Source organism: Sapajus apella, unplaced genomic scaffold (assembly GCF_009761245.1).
Source record: "Sapajus apella isolate SASKATOON/1434 unplaced genomic scaffold, GSC_monkey_1.0 scaffold87, whole genome shotgun sequence".
In the NCBI taxonomy this organism is placed as follows: Eukaryota; Metazoa; Chordata; class Mammalia; order Primates; family Cebidae; genus Sapajus; species Sapajus apella.
This window is the reverse complement of record NW_022437027.1, coordinates 7,469,864-7,488,109: the sequence shown is the minus strand read 5'-3', so window position 1 is coordinate 7,488,109 and position 18,246 is coordinate 7,469,864. Positions and strand designations below refer to the sequence as shown.

Sequence of the window (18,246 nt, the reverse complement as noted above, 5' to 3'; positions counted from 1 at the left end):
TATTACAACATATTTGAGAGCAAAGCGCTGGAACTAGTCAGACAACTTTCTGTGATCAAAACCCACAACAAAGAGAAATTAAACTTCCTATAATTTTATAAAGTACAACAGGAATACCTGTAATTACCCACATAAATGATGACCAAAATATTTGCCCTTAAGGAATTGGAATACATTTGAAGGGAGGCTGCTTTGTTTGCCTTGCCGAAAAAAGAAGGCGTGTTGACACACAGGAAAATAATTGCACATTTTGGACAGCACTGAGAAAATGGATTTTAAAGAAACTTGATTAAACAGGACATGGACTTTCTCTATAAGGAGATTCAACAAGCCCAACTAAACAAGAAGCTATCTGTGACAAGCAAAACTACCTCTACACACACACACACACACACACACACACACACACACACACCCTCTACCTTTCCAACCTTCTCCTCAAGCTCATTAGCTAGCAGATAATCACCTATAGCAAACCAGAAGTAATGTTTGTTTTCATGTAAATCAAGCTTAAATCATCCCATCCCTCCTCCCACCCTCAATAGAAGACAGTCTACAGACTCTGCAAACCACGGAATGCCAGCATCTAGACAACTGACAGAGTTGCCAAATGTTAATCCCATCATAAAAAATGAACATCGTTTCAGTCCAGCTAAATTAGACATATAAGATGATGGAAATGGCATGCATTACTCCTGTAACCAGTCATCCAAAATAAATGGGCTCATTTATATATAGCTTTGCTATTTAAGAGATATCTGAAAGCAGGCAAGCTTAAAGTGTAAGTTAGAACATGTCATGTCAAGCAACTTAGAGAATCTCATAACTAATGTTATTTTTACCCTGAATGTACAGTTCACATTCATTATTCCAGGTAGAAGCTTCATCAGCGTCCCCTAGCACATTATGAAATCCTAATCTGAGACTCTCCCATCTATAAGCAACATGTTCCTCCTTTTTGCTGTAAATGATATATAGACTCCAGAGGGCAAAGTTTCTGTGTAACACATCATTCCTAAAAGGCTATTCCCACCATTTTCCCCCAGTAGTAAGCAGATTCTTTGCAGAATTTCCATTTACCTAATTGAATACAAAGGTGATTTTAAAATCTTTATGTTTATTATACAATCATAATGGATCAACACCCTTCATAAAGAATCCTGTGCTCTTCAAAACAGAAGTAACTTACTTGGTGCAGCTACAAATATCTTAGTATCTTTTTAAGGGAAAGTAGCATCAAATAGAACTATTCTCAGAGTAGACCCATTAAACCAGTCACAAGATAAAGAACACAGGTAAATGTTATGCTTAATTGCCTGGACTACATTCTTTAACACAATTGAATACTTTCTTATGAAAATACGTATGTCGGTAAAATAATGTATCATTTTATTTTGTCACCTACTACCTAAAAGCAGTGTTAGAAAGTTCATTGAGTCAAAAGTGAGCAATTTAAACTCTACAGCTATGAGCCTCTCCATCTTTGTTTTTTTTCCTTTTATCAAATATTGTATGATTCTAGAGGCTAAAACAGTTCCTACAAATGTCTACCCAAAAAGGAGAAGCAAGCAAAGGAAAGAAGGGAAGGAAGAAGGAAATATGGAAGGAGGGAAAAGACACTTGGTCCTGCTCTGTAATGCTTGAAGGTTCTTGAAGGCTCTCCCTGTGATTTTATTCTGTCTTTGGACCTCTAACAACTCAACAGCCACCATTAGTCACAAAAACACATCTGTGTTTTAAATTTTTAACTGTCCACTGAAAATTGAAGTGAGAGATCTATACATCACAGAAATTATATATAATAGTAGAGAAAAACCTCAATATAAGAAACGAGGTTATTATACACAAAACTTAGATATGCAGGCCAGGCATGGTAGCTCATGCCTGTAATCCCAGCATCTTAGGAGGCTGAGGCTGCATGATCACTTGAGGCCAGGAGTTCAAGACCATCCTGGGTCACACAGTAAGATCTTACCTCTATAAAAAATACAAAAATTAGCTGGGCATGGTGGCACATACCTGTAGTTCTAGTTACTCAGCAAGCTGAGGCAGGAAGACTGCTTGATCCTAGGAGTTTGAAGCTGCAGCAAGCTATGATCATGCCACTATACTCCAGCCTAGGTTACAGAGTGAGACTCTGTGGAAAGAAAAGAAAAGAAGAAAAGAAATAAAGTTAGATATACAGAGATTTTGAGATGACCTACAGAATTTCTCTGGAGTCACAGTCCTTATAGCTAGATCCTTATATGATTGTTCCATAAATGTACATTCTGGATCTAGCACATTAGCTAACCCCCCCCAACTATAATAATTCTTAATTTCTAGTGGATATGGAAGAACAACGCTCCATATAACGGTGGCATCACCCATGTGAGAATAACAACATAGGAATCCTAATAAAATGATTGTAGATGGTCTTTGAGCTCAGTTAAAAATCACAAGATATTTTTAATAGCAATATCTCTAGTACTTGTACCTCTATTTATCTGTCATTACCTCAAGTCTTAGTTCCTATTGATTAAATCTATTTTAGGAGAAGTTAGACAATTTTGCTTCTAGATGTAAAATGGCCATACAAACTCTACTTCCTGGTTAACTGTCTTAATGAATCACCACATTTTCATGCTTTCCCACAGGAAAGGAACATGTTGTAATAGAAACAGGTGAAGACATAATGATTTCCCCCTTTCCTGAATATGCCTCTGAATCTCTCTGTGTATACCTCTCCATTCTTTCATTTGCATATAAGGAAACGACTATGGCCTATAGCTTTTACAAACTGATGCCAAGTGTGGTCACATTTTTTACAAAGATCTAGAATTTATTACAAAGTAATTAAAATCAACAACAAGGAAACAAACTTCCAAAAGATCAAAACTTTAACCAACCTACATAATCACAAAAATTTAGCAACAAGTGTTAGAAACAAAGAGATAAAAGTAATCCTGTGATGAATTGCCATACACATAAATATTCACTAAGTAGGAAAATACCTGATTAAACTGTCAAATAAATTTTCTTTGTAGCACTTTCCTTAAAGGGATTTTTCTTTTCCAAAAGAGTATAAATTATTATATTTTAGACCTCCTACTATCTACCTTATTGATCTAAAGATTATTGGTATTTTAATGATAAACTAAGATGTATTTAACAGAAAGATAATTAAATGAACACTTGAAGTATTAACATAATTACACATAGGCAAATTCTGTGTATGAGATCAGATATCATTCCAAAGGCATCTCATTGGTATTTTTGTGTAACATTTAGACATGAGACACTGAGCATATACTAATAGGCTGAGTGTTCACAAATCCTATTAAGAGCATGGATTGGGCGACTTGGCACTGCCAGGTTGTAGAGGATATTTCCATCTCCCTCCCTCAAATTTGGATGAAAATCCTGAAACAATATAGGCTGCTCCCGGATAGATCTGTCTTCTGGTGGGTGAATAGGTCCATCACTTCTGGTTATTTTGCTAAATAAGTTGCAGAGAAGTCTCCCGCTGTAAGGCCTATTTGATAAGCATGTTTTCTAGTACATAAAACTAGAATATGATCAAAAATTTTTATAAGCATAACTCAACCTAAAACTCTTGAAATCTTATGGCTTATGAAAACACACACATTCAATTACTGGAGACAATATTGAACACTATATATTTGCTGATAAAGCCTAAACTCCTAAACCTACCAAAAGGCCTTCAAGACTGCCACCAATTCCGTTTTCTTCCTCCTCAGTGGAAGACTAAAAACTGCCAATCAATGACTAATCACCCCTGTTTCTGCTATCAGAACTTGTCTGTATATGACAGCAATATACTCATCTCCGGGAGGTGATGAACAATCATTCTAAGGTGATAATCACAATATTCTTTCCCTTTGCCATATAGTCATTTGTTCACTCTCTTTGCTACTAGAATGGATATTTTCTGATAAAAGGGACTGGTGTAGCTGAATCTGCCCTTCCCTCTTTCTTCTTCTTCCTGCATGGATGTGATGCCTGGTGTTGTGGCACCCATATTAAAAACTATGGAATGTTCAGCCGAAGAGGAAAAAGCTAGCAAATGAAGAAAAGAGAATGCAAGGTAGAAAGAGCCTATATCCTTGACAGCATTATGAACAATGGGAGGAATGCCTGCAATTTTCTATCTAGTTGTCTCTTGCTCTGTGGGGATAAACAAATCCCTATTTATTAAAGCCACTGTTGACTTGTGGCTGGGAAGACGGCTGGGTAGGAACAACTTCAGTATTCAGCTCCCAGTGAGATCAATGCAGAAGGCAGGTGATTTCTGCATTTCTGACTGAGGTACCTGACATCTTTCTGGGACTGGTTAGACAGTGGGAGCAGCCCATGGAGAGCGAGCCAAAGCAGAGTGGGGCATCATCTCACCCAGGAAGTGCAAGGGATCAGGTAACTCCCTCCCCTAGGCAAGGGAAGCTGTGAGGAACTATGCCTTGAGAAACAGTGCACTCCAGCCCAGATACTATGCTTTTCCCATTGTCTTCACAACCCACAGACCAGGGGATTCCATCTGGTTCCTACACTACCTGGGCCCTGGGTTTTAAGCACAAAACTGAGTGGCCATTTGCACAGACACCAAGATAGCTACAGTGTTTTGTTTTGTTTTGTTTTGTTTTTTCCATAACCCAGTGGTGCCTGAAATGCCAGTGAGATAGAACCATTCACTCCCCTGGAAAAGGGGCTGAAGCCAGAGAGCCAAGTAGTCTAGATCAGTGGATCCCATGCCCACAGAGCCTAGAAAGCTAAGATCCACTAACTTGAAATTCTGACTTCCAACACAACAATCTGAAGTCGACCTGGGATGCCTGAGGTTTGTGAGGGGAGGGGTGTCCACCATTACTGGGGCTTGAGCAGGTGGTTTTTCCCTCACAGTGTAAATAAAGCTCCTGAAAAGATCTAACTGGGCAGAGCTGACAGCAGCACCACAAAGCCGCTATAGCCAGAATGCCTCTCTAGATTCCTCCTCTCTGGGCAGGGCAACTCTGAAAGAAAGGCAGCAGCCCCAGTCAGCGGCTGATAGATAAAACTCCTGTCTCCCTGTGACAGAGAACTTGGGGAAAGGGGTGGTTGTGGGCACAGCTTCAGCAGACTTAAATGTTTCTGCTTGCTGGCTCTGAAGAGAGCAGCAGATTTCCCAGCACAGCATTCAAGCTCTGCTAAGGGACAGACTGCCTCCTCAAGCAGGTCCCTGACCCCCGATGTCTCCTGACTGGGAGACACCTCATACAGGAGAGCTCCAGCTAGCATCTGGTGGGTGCCCCTCTATGATGAAGCTTCCAGAGGAAGGAGCAGGCCACAGTCTTTGCTGTTCTGAAGCCTCTACTGATAATACCCAGGCAAAAAGGTATTTTTTGACCTCCAGCAGACTCTAGCAGACCTGCAGAAGAGGGACCTGACTCTTAGAAGGAAAACTAACAAACAGAAAGCAGTAACATCAGTATCAACAAAAAGCATGACTACACAAAAACTCCATGCAAAGGTCACCAACATTAAGGACCAAAGGTAGATAAATTCACAAAGATAAGTTAAAACTAGGGCAAAAACAGGCTGAAAATTCCAAAAGCCAAAACAGCTTTTGTCCTCCAAAAAGTCACAACTCTGGACTGGATGGAGAATGAGTTTGACAAACTGACAGAGGTAGGCTTCAGAAGGTGGGTAATAAATTCCTCTGAGTGAAAGGAGAATGTTCTAACCTAATGCAAGGAAGGTAAGAACCTTGACAAAAGGTTAGAGGAACTGCTAACTAGAATAAGCAGTTTAGGGAAGAACATAAATAACTTGATGGAGCTAAAAAACACAACATGAGAACTTCATGAAGCATATACAAGTATCAATAGCCAAACTGATCAAGTAGAAGAAAGGACATTAAAGACTGAAGATCAACTTAATGAAATAAAGCAATAAAACAAGATTAGACAAGAAATAATGAAATGAAATGAACAAAGCCTCCAAGAAATAAGGGACTGTGTGAAAATACCAAACCTATGTTTCAATGGTATACCTGAAAGTGACAGGGAGAATGAAACTAAGTTGGAAAGCACTCTTCAGAATATTATCCAGGAGAACTTCCCCTACCTAGCAAGACAAATTCAGGAAATACAAAGAACATCACAAAGATACTCCTCCAGAAGAGCAACCCCAAGACACATAATCATCAGATTCACCAAGGTTGAAATGAAGGAAAAAATATTAAGGGTAGCCAGAGAGAAAGGCCAGGTTACCCACAAAGGGAAGCACATTAGACTAATAGCAGAATTCTCAGCAAAAACCCTACAAGCCAGAAGAGAGTGGGAGCCAATAGTCAGCATTCTTAAAAAAAAAAAAAAAAATTTCAACCCGGAATTTCATAACCAGCCAAACTAAGCTTCATAAGTGAAGGAGAAATAAAGTCCTTCACAGACAAGTAAATGCAGAAAGATCTTTGTCACCATTGCCTTACAATTGCTCCTGAAGGAAGCAATGAACATGGAAAGGAAAAACCAGTACTGGTCACTGCAAAAATATACCAAACTCTAAAGAACACTGACACTATGAAAAAACTTCATCAACTAACAGGCATAATAACCAGATAGCATCATGGTGACAGGATCAAATTCACACATAATAATATTAGCCTTAAATAAAAATGGGCTAAATGCCCCAATTATAAGATACAAACTAACAAATTGGAAAAATATTCAAGACCCATCAGTGTGCTTTGTATTCAGGAGACCCATCTCATATGCAAAGACACACATAGGTTCAAAATAAAAAGATGGAGGAATATTTACCAAGCAAATGGAAAGCAAAAAGAAGAAGGGGTTGCAATCCTTTTCTCTGATAAAACAGAATTTAAACCGACAAACATTAAAAAAGACAAAGAAGGGCATTACATAATGGTAAAAGAATCAATTCAACAAGAAGAGCTAACTATCCTAAATATATATGTACCTAATACAGGAGAACCCAGATTCATAAAGCAAGCTCTTAGAGATCTACAAGGAGACTTAGACTCCCACACAATAATAGTGGGAGACTTTAACACTCCACTCTCAATATCAGACAGATCAATGAGACAGAAAATTAACAAGGATATCCATGACTTGAATTCAGCTCTGGACCAAGCGGACCTAATAAACATCTACAGAATTCTCCATGCCAAATCAATAGAATAAACATTCTCCTCAGCACCACATTGCACTTATTCTAAAATTGACCACAAAATTGGAAGTGAAATACTCCTCAGCAAATGCAAAAGAAGGGAAATCATAACAAACAGTCTCTCAGACCACAGCACAATCAAATTAGAAATCAGGATTAAGAAAGTCATTTAAAACAGCACAACTACACGGCAATTGAACAACCTGCTCCTGAAAGACTAATGGGTACATAGTGAAATTAAGGCAGAAATCAGTAAGTTCTTAGACACCAATGAGAACAAAGACACAACATACCAAAATCTCTGGGATGCAGCTAAAGCAGTGATTAGAGGGAAATTTATAGCACTAAATGCCCACAGGAGAAAGCAGGAAAAATCTAAAATCAACACCCTAACATCACAATTAAAACAACTAGAGAAGCAAGAGCAAACAAATTCAAAAGGTAGCAGAAGACACTAAGATCAGAGCAGAACTGGAAGACATAGAGACACAAAAAAATCAATGAATCCAGGACATGGTTTTTTGAAAAGACTGACAAAATAAATAGAGTGCTGTCCAGACTAATAAAGAATAAAAGAGAGAGGAATCAAATATACACAATAAAAAAAGATAAAGGGGATATCACCACTGATCTCACAAAAATACAAACTACCATCAGAGAATACTATAAAAACCTCTACCCAAACAAACTAGAAAATGTAGAAGAAATGGATAAATTCCTGGACACATACACCCTCCCAAGACTAAACAAGGAAGAAGTCAAATCCCTGAATAGACAAATAACAAGTTCTGAAATTGAGGCAATAATTAATAGACTACCAACCAAAAAAAAACCCAGGATCAGATGGATTCACAGCTGAATTCTACCAGAGGTACAAAGAGGAACTGGTACTATTCCTTCTAAAACTATTCCAAACAAAAGAAAAAGAGAAACTCCCCCCTAACTCATTTTATGAGGCCTTCATCATCCTGATACCAAAATCTGGCAGAAACACCCACACACACAAAAAAAATTTCAGGCCAATATCCCTGATGAATATCAATATGAAAATCCTCAATAAATACTGGCTAAACGAATCCAGCAACACATCAAAATCTTATCCACCACCATCAAATCAGCTTTATCCCTGGGTGCAAGGCTGGTCAACATACACAAATCAATAATCATAATCTGTCACATAAACAGAACCAATGACAAAAACCACAATTATCTCAATACATGCAGAAAATGCCTTTGATAAAATTCAACACCTCTTCATGCTAAAAGTTCTCAATAAACTAGGTATTGATGGAACATACCTAAAAATAATAAGAGCTATTTATGACAAACCCACAGCCAATATTATCCTGAATAGGCAAAAACTGGAAGTATTCCCTTTGAAAACTGACATAAGACAAGGATGTCCTCTCTCACCACTCCTATTCAACATAGAATTGGAAGGTCTGGCCATGGGAATCAGACAAAAGAAATAAATAAAGGGTATTAAAATAGGAAGAGAGGAAGTCGAATTGTCTGTTTGCAGATGAGATGATTGTATATTTAGAAAACCCCATAGTCTCAGCTGAAATTCTCCTTAAGCTGATAAGAAACTTCAACAAAGTCTCAGGATACAAAATCAATGTGCGAAAATTACAAGCATTCTGAAAAAATCCAACATGGCAGAATAAGAACAGCTCTGGAGTGCAGTTCCCAGCTAGAACTATGCAGAGGGTAAGTGAACACCACATTTCCAAATGATTTATTACTGCCCACAGACCAGGAGATTCCCAGGCTGAAAAGCACCAGGGATTTCCAGCATGGCTGTTTCAGCCGGCACAGCAGGTCTCCACAAAAAAACTCACACAAATCTGGGTGGCCGTTTCAACAGGTACCTGTAACACCTGAGAGACAGAGCAGCCCATTCAACTGAAAAAAAAAGGGGCTGAAACAGGGAGCCAGGTAATCTGGCTCGGTGAGTCCCACGCCCACAAAGAACAGCAATCTGAAATGCTCTGGACTGAGAGTATCACAGCAAGTGCAGTTGGACCCGGGACTGTCCAGCTCTTTGGGGGGAAGGGTGTCCCCATTACCGAGGGAGTCCACCACTACCATGGCCGTCTGCCATTACAAAAGCAGCCTGCCATTCATGAGGCAGACTTCCATTACCAAGGCAGTTCTAACTAAACCTCTATAAACAAAACCACAAGGAAGTTCACAGAGCAGCTAGGCAGAGCCCACGGCAGCTCAGCAATGCCTCTGCTGGCAGACTGTGAGTAGGCTACCTCCTTGCTGGGCAGGACAGCTCTGAAAAAAGGCTGAAGCACATAAGAAACTTATAAATAAAGCCCCACCTTCCCAGGACAGAGCACCTTGGAAAAAAGGCGGTTATGAGTTCCATTGCAGCAGACTTAAACATACCTACCCAGCAGCTCTGAACAGAACAACGGAGTTCACAGCTCAGCACAAGAGCTCCTATAAGGGATAGACTGTCTGTGCAAGCAGCTCACTGACCCCCATGTATCCAAAGAGTCACCACATAAAGGAGAGCTCCGGCTGACATCTGGCGGGTATCCTTCTGAAGATAACAGAAGAAACTGGCAGCAACCCTTACTATACTGCAGCCACCACAAGTGATCCACAGGCAAGCAGTCTGGAGTGGACCACCAGCAGTCCTACATCAGAGGGGCCTGACTGTTAGAAGGAAAACTAAAAAACAGAAAGAAATTACTTCATCATCAACAAAAAGACATCCACTCAGAGACCCCATCCGAAAGTCACCAACTACAAAGACCACAGGTAGATAAATCCACAAAGACGGGAAGAAACCAGCGCAAAAAGGATTAAAACACAGCAAAACCAGAATGCCTCTACTCTTCCAAGAGACCACAACTCATCATCAGAAAAGGAACAAAGCTGGATGGAGAATGAGTCTGATGAATTCACAGAAACAGGCTTCAGAGAGTTGGCAATAAGAAACATCTCTGAGCTAAAAGAACATGTTCTAACCCATTGCAAAGAAAGTAAGAACCTTGAAAAAAGGTTTGACAAAATGCTAATGAGAATAAACAGCTTAGAGAAGAAAATAAATTATTTAATAGAACTGAAAAAACACCACACAAGAACTTCACAAAGCATACACAAGTTTCAATATCCGAATCAACCAAGCAGAAGAAAGGATATCAGAGACTGAATATCAGCTCAATGAAATAAAATGAGAAGGCAAGAATAGAGAAAAAAAGAGTACTAAGAAATGAACAAAGCCTCCAAGAAATATGGGATTATGTGAAAAGACCTAATCTACGTTTGATAGGTGTACCTCAATGTGATGGAGAGAATGATTCCAAGCTGGAAAACACTCTTCAGGATATTTTCCAGGACAACTTCCCCAACCTAGCAAGGCAGGCCAATATTCAAGTCCAGGAAATACAGAGAACACCACAAAGATATTCCTCAAGAAGAGCAACCCCAAGGCACATAATCGTCAGATTCACCAGGGTTGAAATAAAGGAAAAAATGCAAAGGGCAGCCAGACAGAAAGGTTGGGTTACCCACAAAGGGAAGCCTATCAGACTCCCAGCAGACCTCTTGACAGAAACCCTAAGAGCCAGAAGAGAATGGAAGGCAATATTCAATATCATTAAAGAAAAGAACTTTCAACCTAGAATTTCATATCCAGCCAAACTAAGCGTCACAAGCGAAGGAGAAACAAAATCCTTTAGGAACAAGCAATTGCTCAGAGATTTTGTCACCACCAGGCCAGCCTTACAAGAGCTCCTAAAAGAAGCACTACATATAGAAAGGAACTACCAGTACCAGCCATTCCAAAAACATGCCAAGTGGTAAAACGCATCAACACAATGAAGAAACTGAGTCAACTAATGGGCAAAACAATCAGTTAGCATCAAAATGGCAGGATCAAATTCATACATAACAATATTAATCTTAAATGTAAATGGGCTAAATGTCTCAATCAAGACACAGACTGGCAAATTGGATAAAAAGTCAAAAACCATCACTGTACTGTATCCAGGAATCCCACCATCTCACATGCAAGGACACATATAAGCTCAAAATAAAGAGATGGAGGAAGATTTACCAAGCAAATAGAGATTTAAAAAAAAAAAAAAAAAAAGCAGGCATTGCAATTCTAGTCTCTGATAAAATAGACTTTAAACCAACAAAGATTAAAAGAGACAAAGAAGGACATTACATTATGTAAATGGTAAAAGGATCAATGCAACAAGAAGAGCTAACTATCCTAAATATATATGTATCCAATACAGGAGCACCCAGATACATAAAGCAAGTTCTTAATGACTTACAAAGACACAAAGATTCCCACACAATAATAGTGGGAGACTTTAACACTCCACTGTCAATATTAGACAGATCAACGACACAGAAAATTAACAAGGATATCCAGGACTTGAACTCAGATCTGGACCAAGCAAACCTAATAGACATTTACAGAACTCTTCACCACAAATCCACAGAATATACATCCTTCTCAGCACCACATTGCATATGCTCTAAAATTGACCACATAATTGGAAGTAAATCACTCCTCAGCAAATGCAAAAGAACAGAAATCACAACAAACAGTCTCTCAGACCACAGTGCAATCAAGTTAGAACTCAGAATTCAAAAACTAACTCAGAACCGCACAGCTTCATGGAAACTGAACAACTTGCTCCTGAATGTTGACTGGATAAACAATGAAATGAAGGCAGAAATAAAGATGTTCTTCGAAAACAACGAGAACAAAGACACAATGTACCAGAATCTCTGGGACACATTTAAAGCAGTGTCTAGAGGAAAATACATAACAATAAATACTCACATGAGAAGCAAGGAACGATCTAAAATCGACACCCTATCATCAAAATCAAAAGAGGTAGAGGAACAAATTAAAAAATCTCAACACCTACCAGAAGACAAGAAATAACTAAGATCAGAGCAGAACTGAAGTGGGTAGAGACACAAAAAAAAACATTCAAAATATCAATAAATCCATGAACTGGTTTTTCAAAAAGATCAACAAAATAGACAAACAAGTAGCCAGGTTAATGAAAAACAAAAGAGAGAAGAATCAAATAGAGGCAGTAAAAAATGATAAAAGGGATGTCACCACAGATTCCACAGAAATACAAACCACCATCAGATATTACTACAAACAACTCTATGCACAAACCAGTAAACCTGGAAGAAATGGATACATTCCTGGACACTTACACACTCCCAAGTCTAAACCAGGAAGAAGTCGAAACCCTGAATAGACCAATAACCAGGGCTGAAGTTGAGGTCACAACCAAAAAAAGCCCAGGTCCAGATGGGTTCACAGCTGAATTCTACCAGACATACAAAGAGGAGCTGGTATCATTTCTTCTGAAACTATTCCAAACAATACAAAAAGAGGGAATTCTTCCCAAATCATTTTATGACACCAACATCATCCTGATTCCAAAACCCGGCAGAGACTCAACAAGAAAAGAAAACTTCAGGCCAATAGCCATGATGAACATAGATGCAAAAATCTTCAATAAAATACTGACAAGCCGATTGCAACAGCACATCAAAAAGCTTATCCACCATGATCAAGTAGGCTTCATCCCAGGGATGCAAGGCTGGTTCAACATACGCAAGTCTATAAACGTAATTCACCACATAAACAGAACCAAAGACAAAAACCACATGATTATCTCAATTGATGCAGAGAAGGCCTTTGACAAAATTCAACAGCCCTTTATGCTAAAAACACTCAATAAGCTAGGTATCGATGGAACGTATCTCAAAATAATAAAAGCTATTTATGACAAATCAACAGCCAATATCATACTGAATGGGCAAAAACTGGAAGCATTCCCCTTGAAATGTGGCACCAGACAAGGATGCCCGCTCTCACCACTGCTATTCAATATAGTATTAGAAGTTCTAGCCAGAGCAATCAGGCAAGAAAAAGAAATAAAGGGCATTCAAATAGGAAAGGAGGAAGTCAAATTGTCTCTATTTGCAGACAACATGATTGTATATCTAGAAGACCCCATCGTCTCAGCCCCAAACCTCCTGAAACTGATAAGCAAGTTCAGCAAAGTCTCAGGATACAAAATCAATGTGCAAAAATCACATGCATTCCTATACACCAATAACAGACTTAAAGAGAGCCAAATCAAGAACAAACTTCCATTCACAATTGCCACAAAGAGAATAAAATACCTAGGAATACAACTAACAAGGAATGTAAAGGACCTCTTCAAGGAGAACTACAAGCCACTGCTCAACGAAATAAGAGAGGACACAAACAGAGGGAGAAACATTCCATATTCATGGTTAGGAAGAATCAATATCGTGAAAATGGCCATACTGCCCAAAGTAATTTACAGATTCAATGCTATCCCCATCAAGCTACCGAAAACCTTCTTCTCAGAACTGGAAAAAACCACCTTAAACTTCATATGGAACCAAAAGAGAGCCTGCATAGCCAAGTCAATTCTAAGCAAAAAGAACAAAGCGGGGGGCATCACACTACCAGACTTCAAACTATACTACAAGGCTACAGTAATCAAAACAGCATGGTACTGGTACCAAAACAGAGATATAGACCAATGGAACAGAACAGAGGTCTCGGAGGCAACACAACATATCTACAACCACCTGATCTTTGACAAACCAGACAAAAACAAGCAATGGGGAAAGGATTCCCTGTTCAATAAATGGTGTTGGGAAAGCTGGCTAGCCATGTGCAGAGAGCAGAAACTGGACCCCTTCCTGACACCTTACACTAAAATTAACTCCAGATGGATTAAAGACTTAAACATAAGACCTAACACCATAAAAACCCTAGAAGAAAATATAGGCAAAACCATTCAGGACGTAGGTGTAGGCAAGGACTTCATGACCAAAACACCAAAAGCATTGACAACAAAAGCCACCATAGACAAATGGGACCTAATCAAACTCCACAGCTTCTGCACAGCAAAAGAAACAATCATTAGAGTGAATCTACAACTGACAAAGGATGTAAAGGACCTCTTCAAGGACAACTACAAACCAGTGCTCAAGGAAACAAGAGAGAACACAAACAGATGGAGAAACATTCCATGCTCATGGCTAGGAAGAATCAATATCGTGAAAATGGCCACACCGCCTAAAGTAATATATAGATTCAATGCTATACCCATCAAGCTACCAATGACCCTCTTCACAACTGAAAGAAAACCAACTTAAACTTCATATGGAACCAAAAGACAGCCTGCATAGGCAAGGCAATTCTGTGCAAAAAGAACAAAGCTGGAGGCATCACGCTACCTGACATCAAACTATACTACAAGGCTACAGTAATCAAAACAGCATACTGGTACCAAAACAGAGACATAGACCAATGGAACATAACAGAGGCCTTGGAGGGAATGCCACACATCTATAACTATCTGATCTTTAACAAACCTGACAAAAGCAAGCAATGGGGAAACAATTCCCTGTTTAATAAATGGTGTTGGGAAAACTGGCTAGTCATGTGCAGAAAGTAGAAACTGGACCCCTTTCAGACACCTTACACTAAAAATTAACTCCAGAGGGATTAAAGACTCAAATGTAAGACCTAACACCATAAAAACCCTAGAAGAAAACCTAGGCAAAACCATTCAGGACATAGGCATAGGCAAGGACATCATGATTAAAACACTAAAAGCATTGGAAACAGAAGCCAAAATAGACAAATGGGACCTAATTAAACTCCACAGTTTCTGTACAGCAAAAGAAACAATCATTAGAGTGAACCAGCAACCAACAGAATGGCAAAAAAGTTTTGCAGTCTACCCATCTGATAAAGGGCTAATATCCAGAATCTGCAAAGAACTAAAACAGATTTATAAGAAAAAAACCAATCAAACCCATTCAAAAGTGGGGAAGGACATGAACAGACACTTTTCAAAAGAAGACTTTTATGAGGCCAACAAACATATGAAAAAATGCTCATCATCACTGGTCGTTAGAGAAACACAAATCAAGACCACATTGAGATACTATCTCATGCCAGTTAGAACGGAGATCATTAAAAAATCTGGAGACAACAGGTGCTGGAGAGGATGTGGAGAAATAGGAACACTTTTACACTGTTGGTGGGAGTGTAAATTAGTTCAATCACTGTGAAAGACAGTGTGGTGATTCCTCAACGACCTAGAAACAGAAATTCCATTTGACCCAGCAATCCCATTACTGGGTATATATCCAAAGGACTATAAGTCATTCTATTATAAAGACACCTGCACACGTTTGTTCATTGCGGCACTGTCTACAGTAGCAAAGACCTGGAACCAACCCAACTGCCAATCGATGATAAACTGGACAGGGAAAATGTGGCACATATACACCATGGAATACTATGCAGCCATAAAACAAGATGAGTTCATGTCCTTTTCAGGGACATGAATGAACCTGGAAACCATCATTCTCAGCAAGCTGACACAAAAACAAAAAAACAAACACCGCATGTTCTCACTCATAGGTGGGTGTTGAACAATGAGAACACATGAACAAAGGGAGGGGAGCATCACACACTGGGGTCTGTTGGGAGGGAATAGGGGAAGGACAGGAGAGGGTAGGGAGGTTGGAGAGGGATAACATGGGGAAAAACGTCAGATATAGGTGATGGCAATGGAGGCAGCAAACCACATTGCCCCGTACGTACCTATGCAACAATCCTGCAAGTTTCGCACATGTTCCCCAGAACTTAAAGTGCAATAAAACATATACAAAATAAATAAATAAAAATAAAAAATAAAAATAAAATGAGGAGGTGGGGTTAGACTCATGATTTTAGAAATAAATGCCAGGCCGAGCATGGTGGCTCATACCTGTAATCCCAGCACTTTGGGAGGCCAAGACGGGAGGATCACTAGTTCAAGAGATTGAGATCATCCTGGCCAACATGGTGAAACCCCATCTCTACTAAAAATCCAAAAATTAGCTGGATGTGGTGTCGCCTGCCTGTAGTCCCAGCTACTCAGGAGGCTGAGGCAGAAGAATCGCTTGAACCCAGGAGGCAGAGGTTGCAGTGAGCAGAGATCCTGCCACTGCACTCTAGTGACAGAGTGAGAACCTGTCTCAAAAAAAAAAAAAAAAAAAAAAAAAAGAAAGAAAAAAATGTCAAAAACAGAAACAAAAGAAGGCTAGAAAAGAAGGCTGAAGTAAGTGTAAGAAGGCGGCTGGCATTGGCCTGGCAGTCTGCAAAAAGACAACATGTATACCACTGTGGAGCTTAGCGCCGACTTGTCACCACACACTGCGTGGATTACATGCTGCTGCTTCTCCTCACATGGAATTGCTGGAAATTCCCCAAACTGTGATGGGAGCCCGCTTTAGGCAAGGCTCATTCTCCTTTTGAAAAGAACACTGGAACTGAGTCACCCTGGACTCTGCCTTTCCACCTTTCTCCTCCTTTGAGCGGAACATTTCTCCTTGGTGATTCTTTTAGTGTATTTTAAAAATATTGAAAATAGATGTTTTATTTTGTTTATACAAGGTACAATGTCAAAATGCAAATCACATATAATGCGTAGATATAATAGACAAGGAAGCATAAATATAAATGCATATATATGTAAAAATAAACAAATATTCCTTCCTTGAAAAAAAAAATACAAGCATTCCTATACCAATAACAGACAAACAAAAGCCAAGTCATAACTTCTATTCACAACTGCTACAAAGAGAATAAATACCTAGGAATACAACAAATAAGAGATGTGACGGAATTCTTCAAAGGGAACTACAAACCACTGCTCAAGGAAATAAGACAGTACATGAACAAATGGAGACCCATTCCATGCTGATGGAAAAGAAGAATCAATGAAAATGGCCATACTGCCCAAAGTAATTTATACATTCAATGCTAGTCCCATCAAGCTACCATTGACTTTCTTCACAGAATTAGAAAAAAACTACTATAAATTCCATTTGGTAGCAAAAAAGAGCCCATACAGCCAAGACAATCTTAAGCAAAAAGAACAAAGGTGGAGGTGTCATGCTACCTGACTTCAAACTATACTACAAAGGTACAGTAACCAAACAGCATAGTACTGGTACCAAAACAGATATATAGACCAATGGAATAGAACAGAGATCTCAGAAAGACCACCACACAACTACAACTATCTTTGACAAACCTGACAAAAACAAGCAATGGGGAAAGGATTCCCTATTTAATAAATGGTGTTGGGAAAACTGGCTAGCCATATGCAAAATACGAAAACTGGACCCCTTCTTACACCTTATACAAAAATTAACTCAAGATGGATTAAATATTTAAACCTAAGACCTAAAACCATAAAAACCCTGGAAGAAAACCTAGGCAATATCATTCAGGACATAGGCATGAGCCTATGACTAAAACACCAAAAGTAATGGCAACAAAAGCCAAAATTGACAAATGGGATATAATTAAAGTAAAGAACTTCTGCATAGCAAAAGAAACTCATCAGGGTAAACAGGCAGCCAAAAAATGCGAGAAAATTTTTTCAATCTACCCATCTAACAAAGGGCTAATAAGCAGAATCTACAAAATCTTAAACAAATTTACAAGAAAAAAACAACCCAGTCAAAAAGTGGGCTAAGGATATGAACAGACACTTCTCAAAAGAAGACATTTATGCAGCCAGCAAACATATGTAAAAGAGCTCATCATCACTGGTCATTAGAGAAATGCAAATTAAAACCACAATGTGATACCATCTCATGCCAGTTAGAATGGTGATCATTAAAAAGTCAGGAAACAACAGATGCTGGAGAGGATGTGGAGAAATAGGAATGCTTTTACACTGTTGGTGAGAGCGTAAATTAGTTCAACCATTGTAGAAGACAGTGTGGCAATTCCTTAAGGATCTAGACCTAGAAATACCGTTTGACCTAGCAATCTCATTACTGGGTACATACCCAAAGGATTATAAATCATTCTACTATAAAGGCTCATAGACATGTATGTTTATTGCAGCACTGTTCACAATAGCAAAGACTTGAAGCCAACCCAAATGCCCATCAGTGATAGACTGGATAAAGAAAATGTGGCACATATACACCATGGAATACCATGTAGCCATAAAAATGATG

At 39.0% G+C, this 18,246-nt stretch overlaps 1 long non-coding RNA gene across 1 annotated transcript; it reads right to left on the bottom strand.

Moving 5' to 3' along the window:
* Positions 1–5,330: 5,330 nt before the first annotated feature.
* Positions 5,331–17,688, bottom strand: LOC116534466. Its single transcript, XR_004261735.1, has 3 exons — positions 17,676–17,688; positions 14,188–14,196; positions 5,331–5,555 (listed from the first exon to the last, which is right to left on the bottom strand). It is a non-coding gene; the product is annotated as an uncharacterized LOC116534466 (long non-coding RNA).
* Between the last annotated feature and the right edge of the window lie 558 nt (positions 17,689–18,246).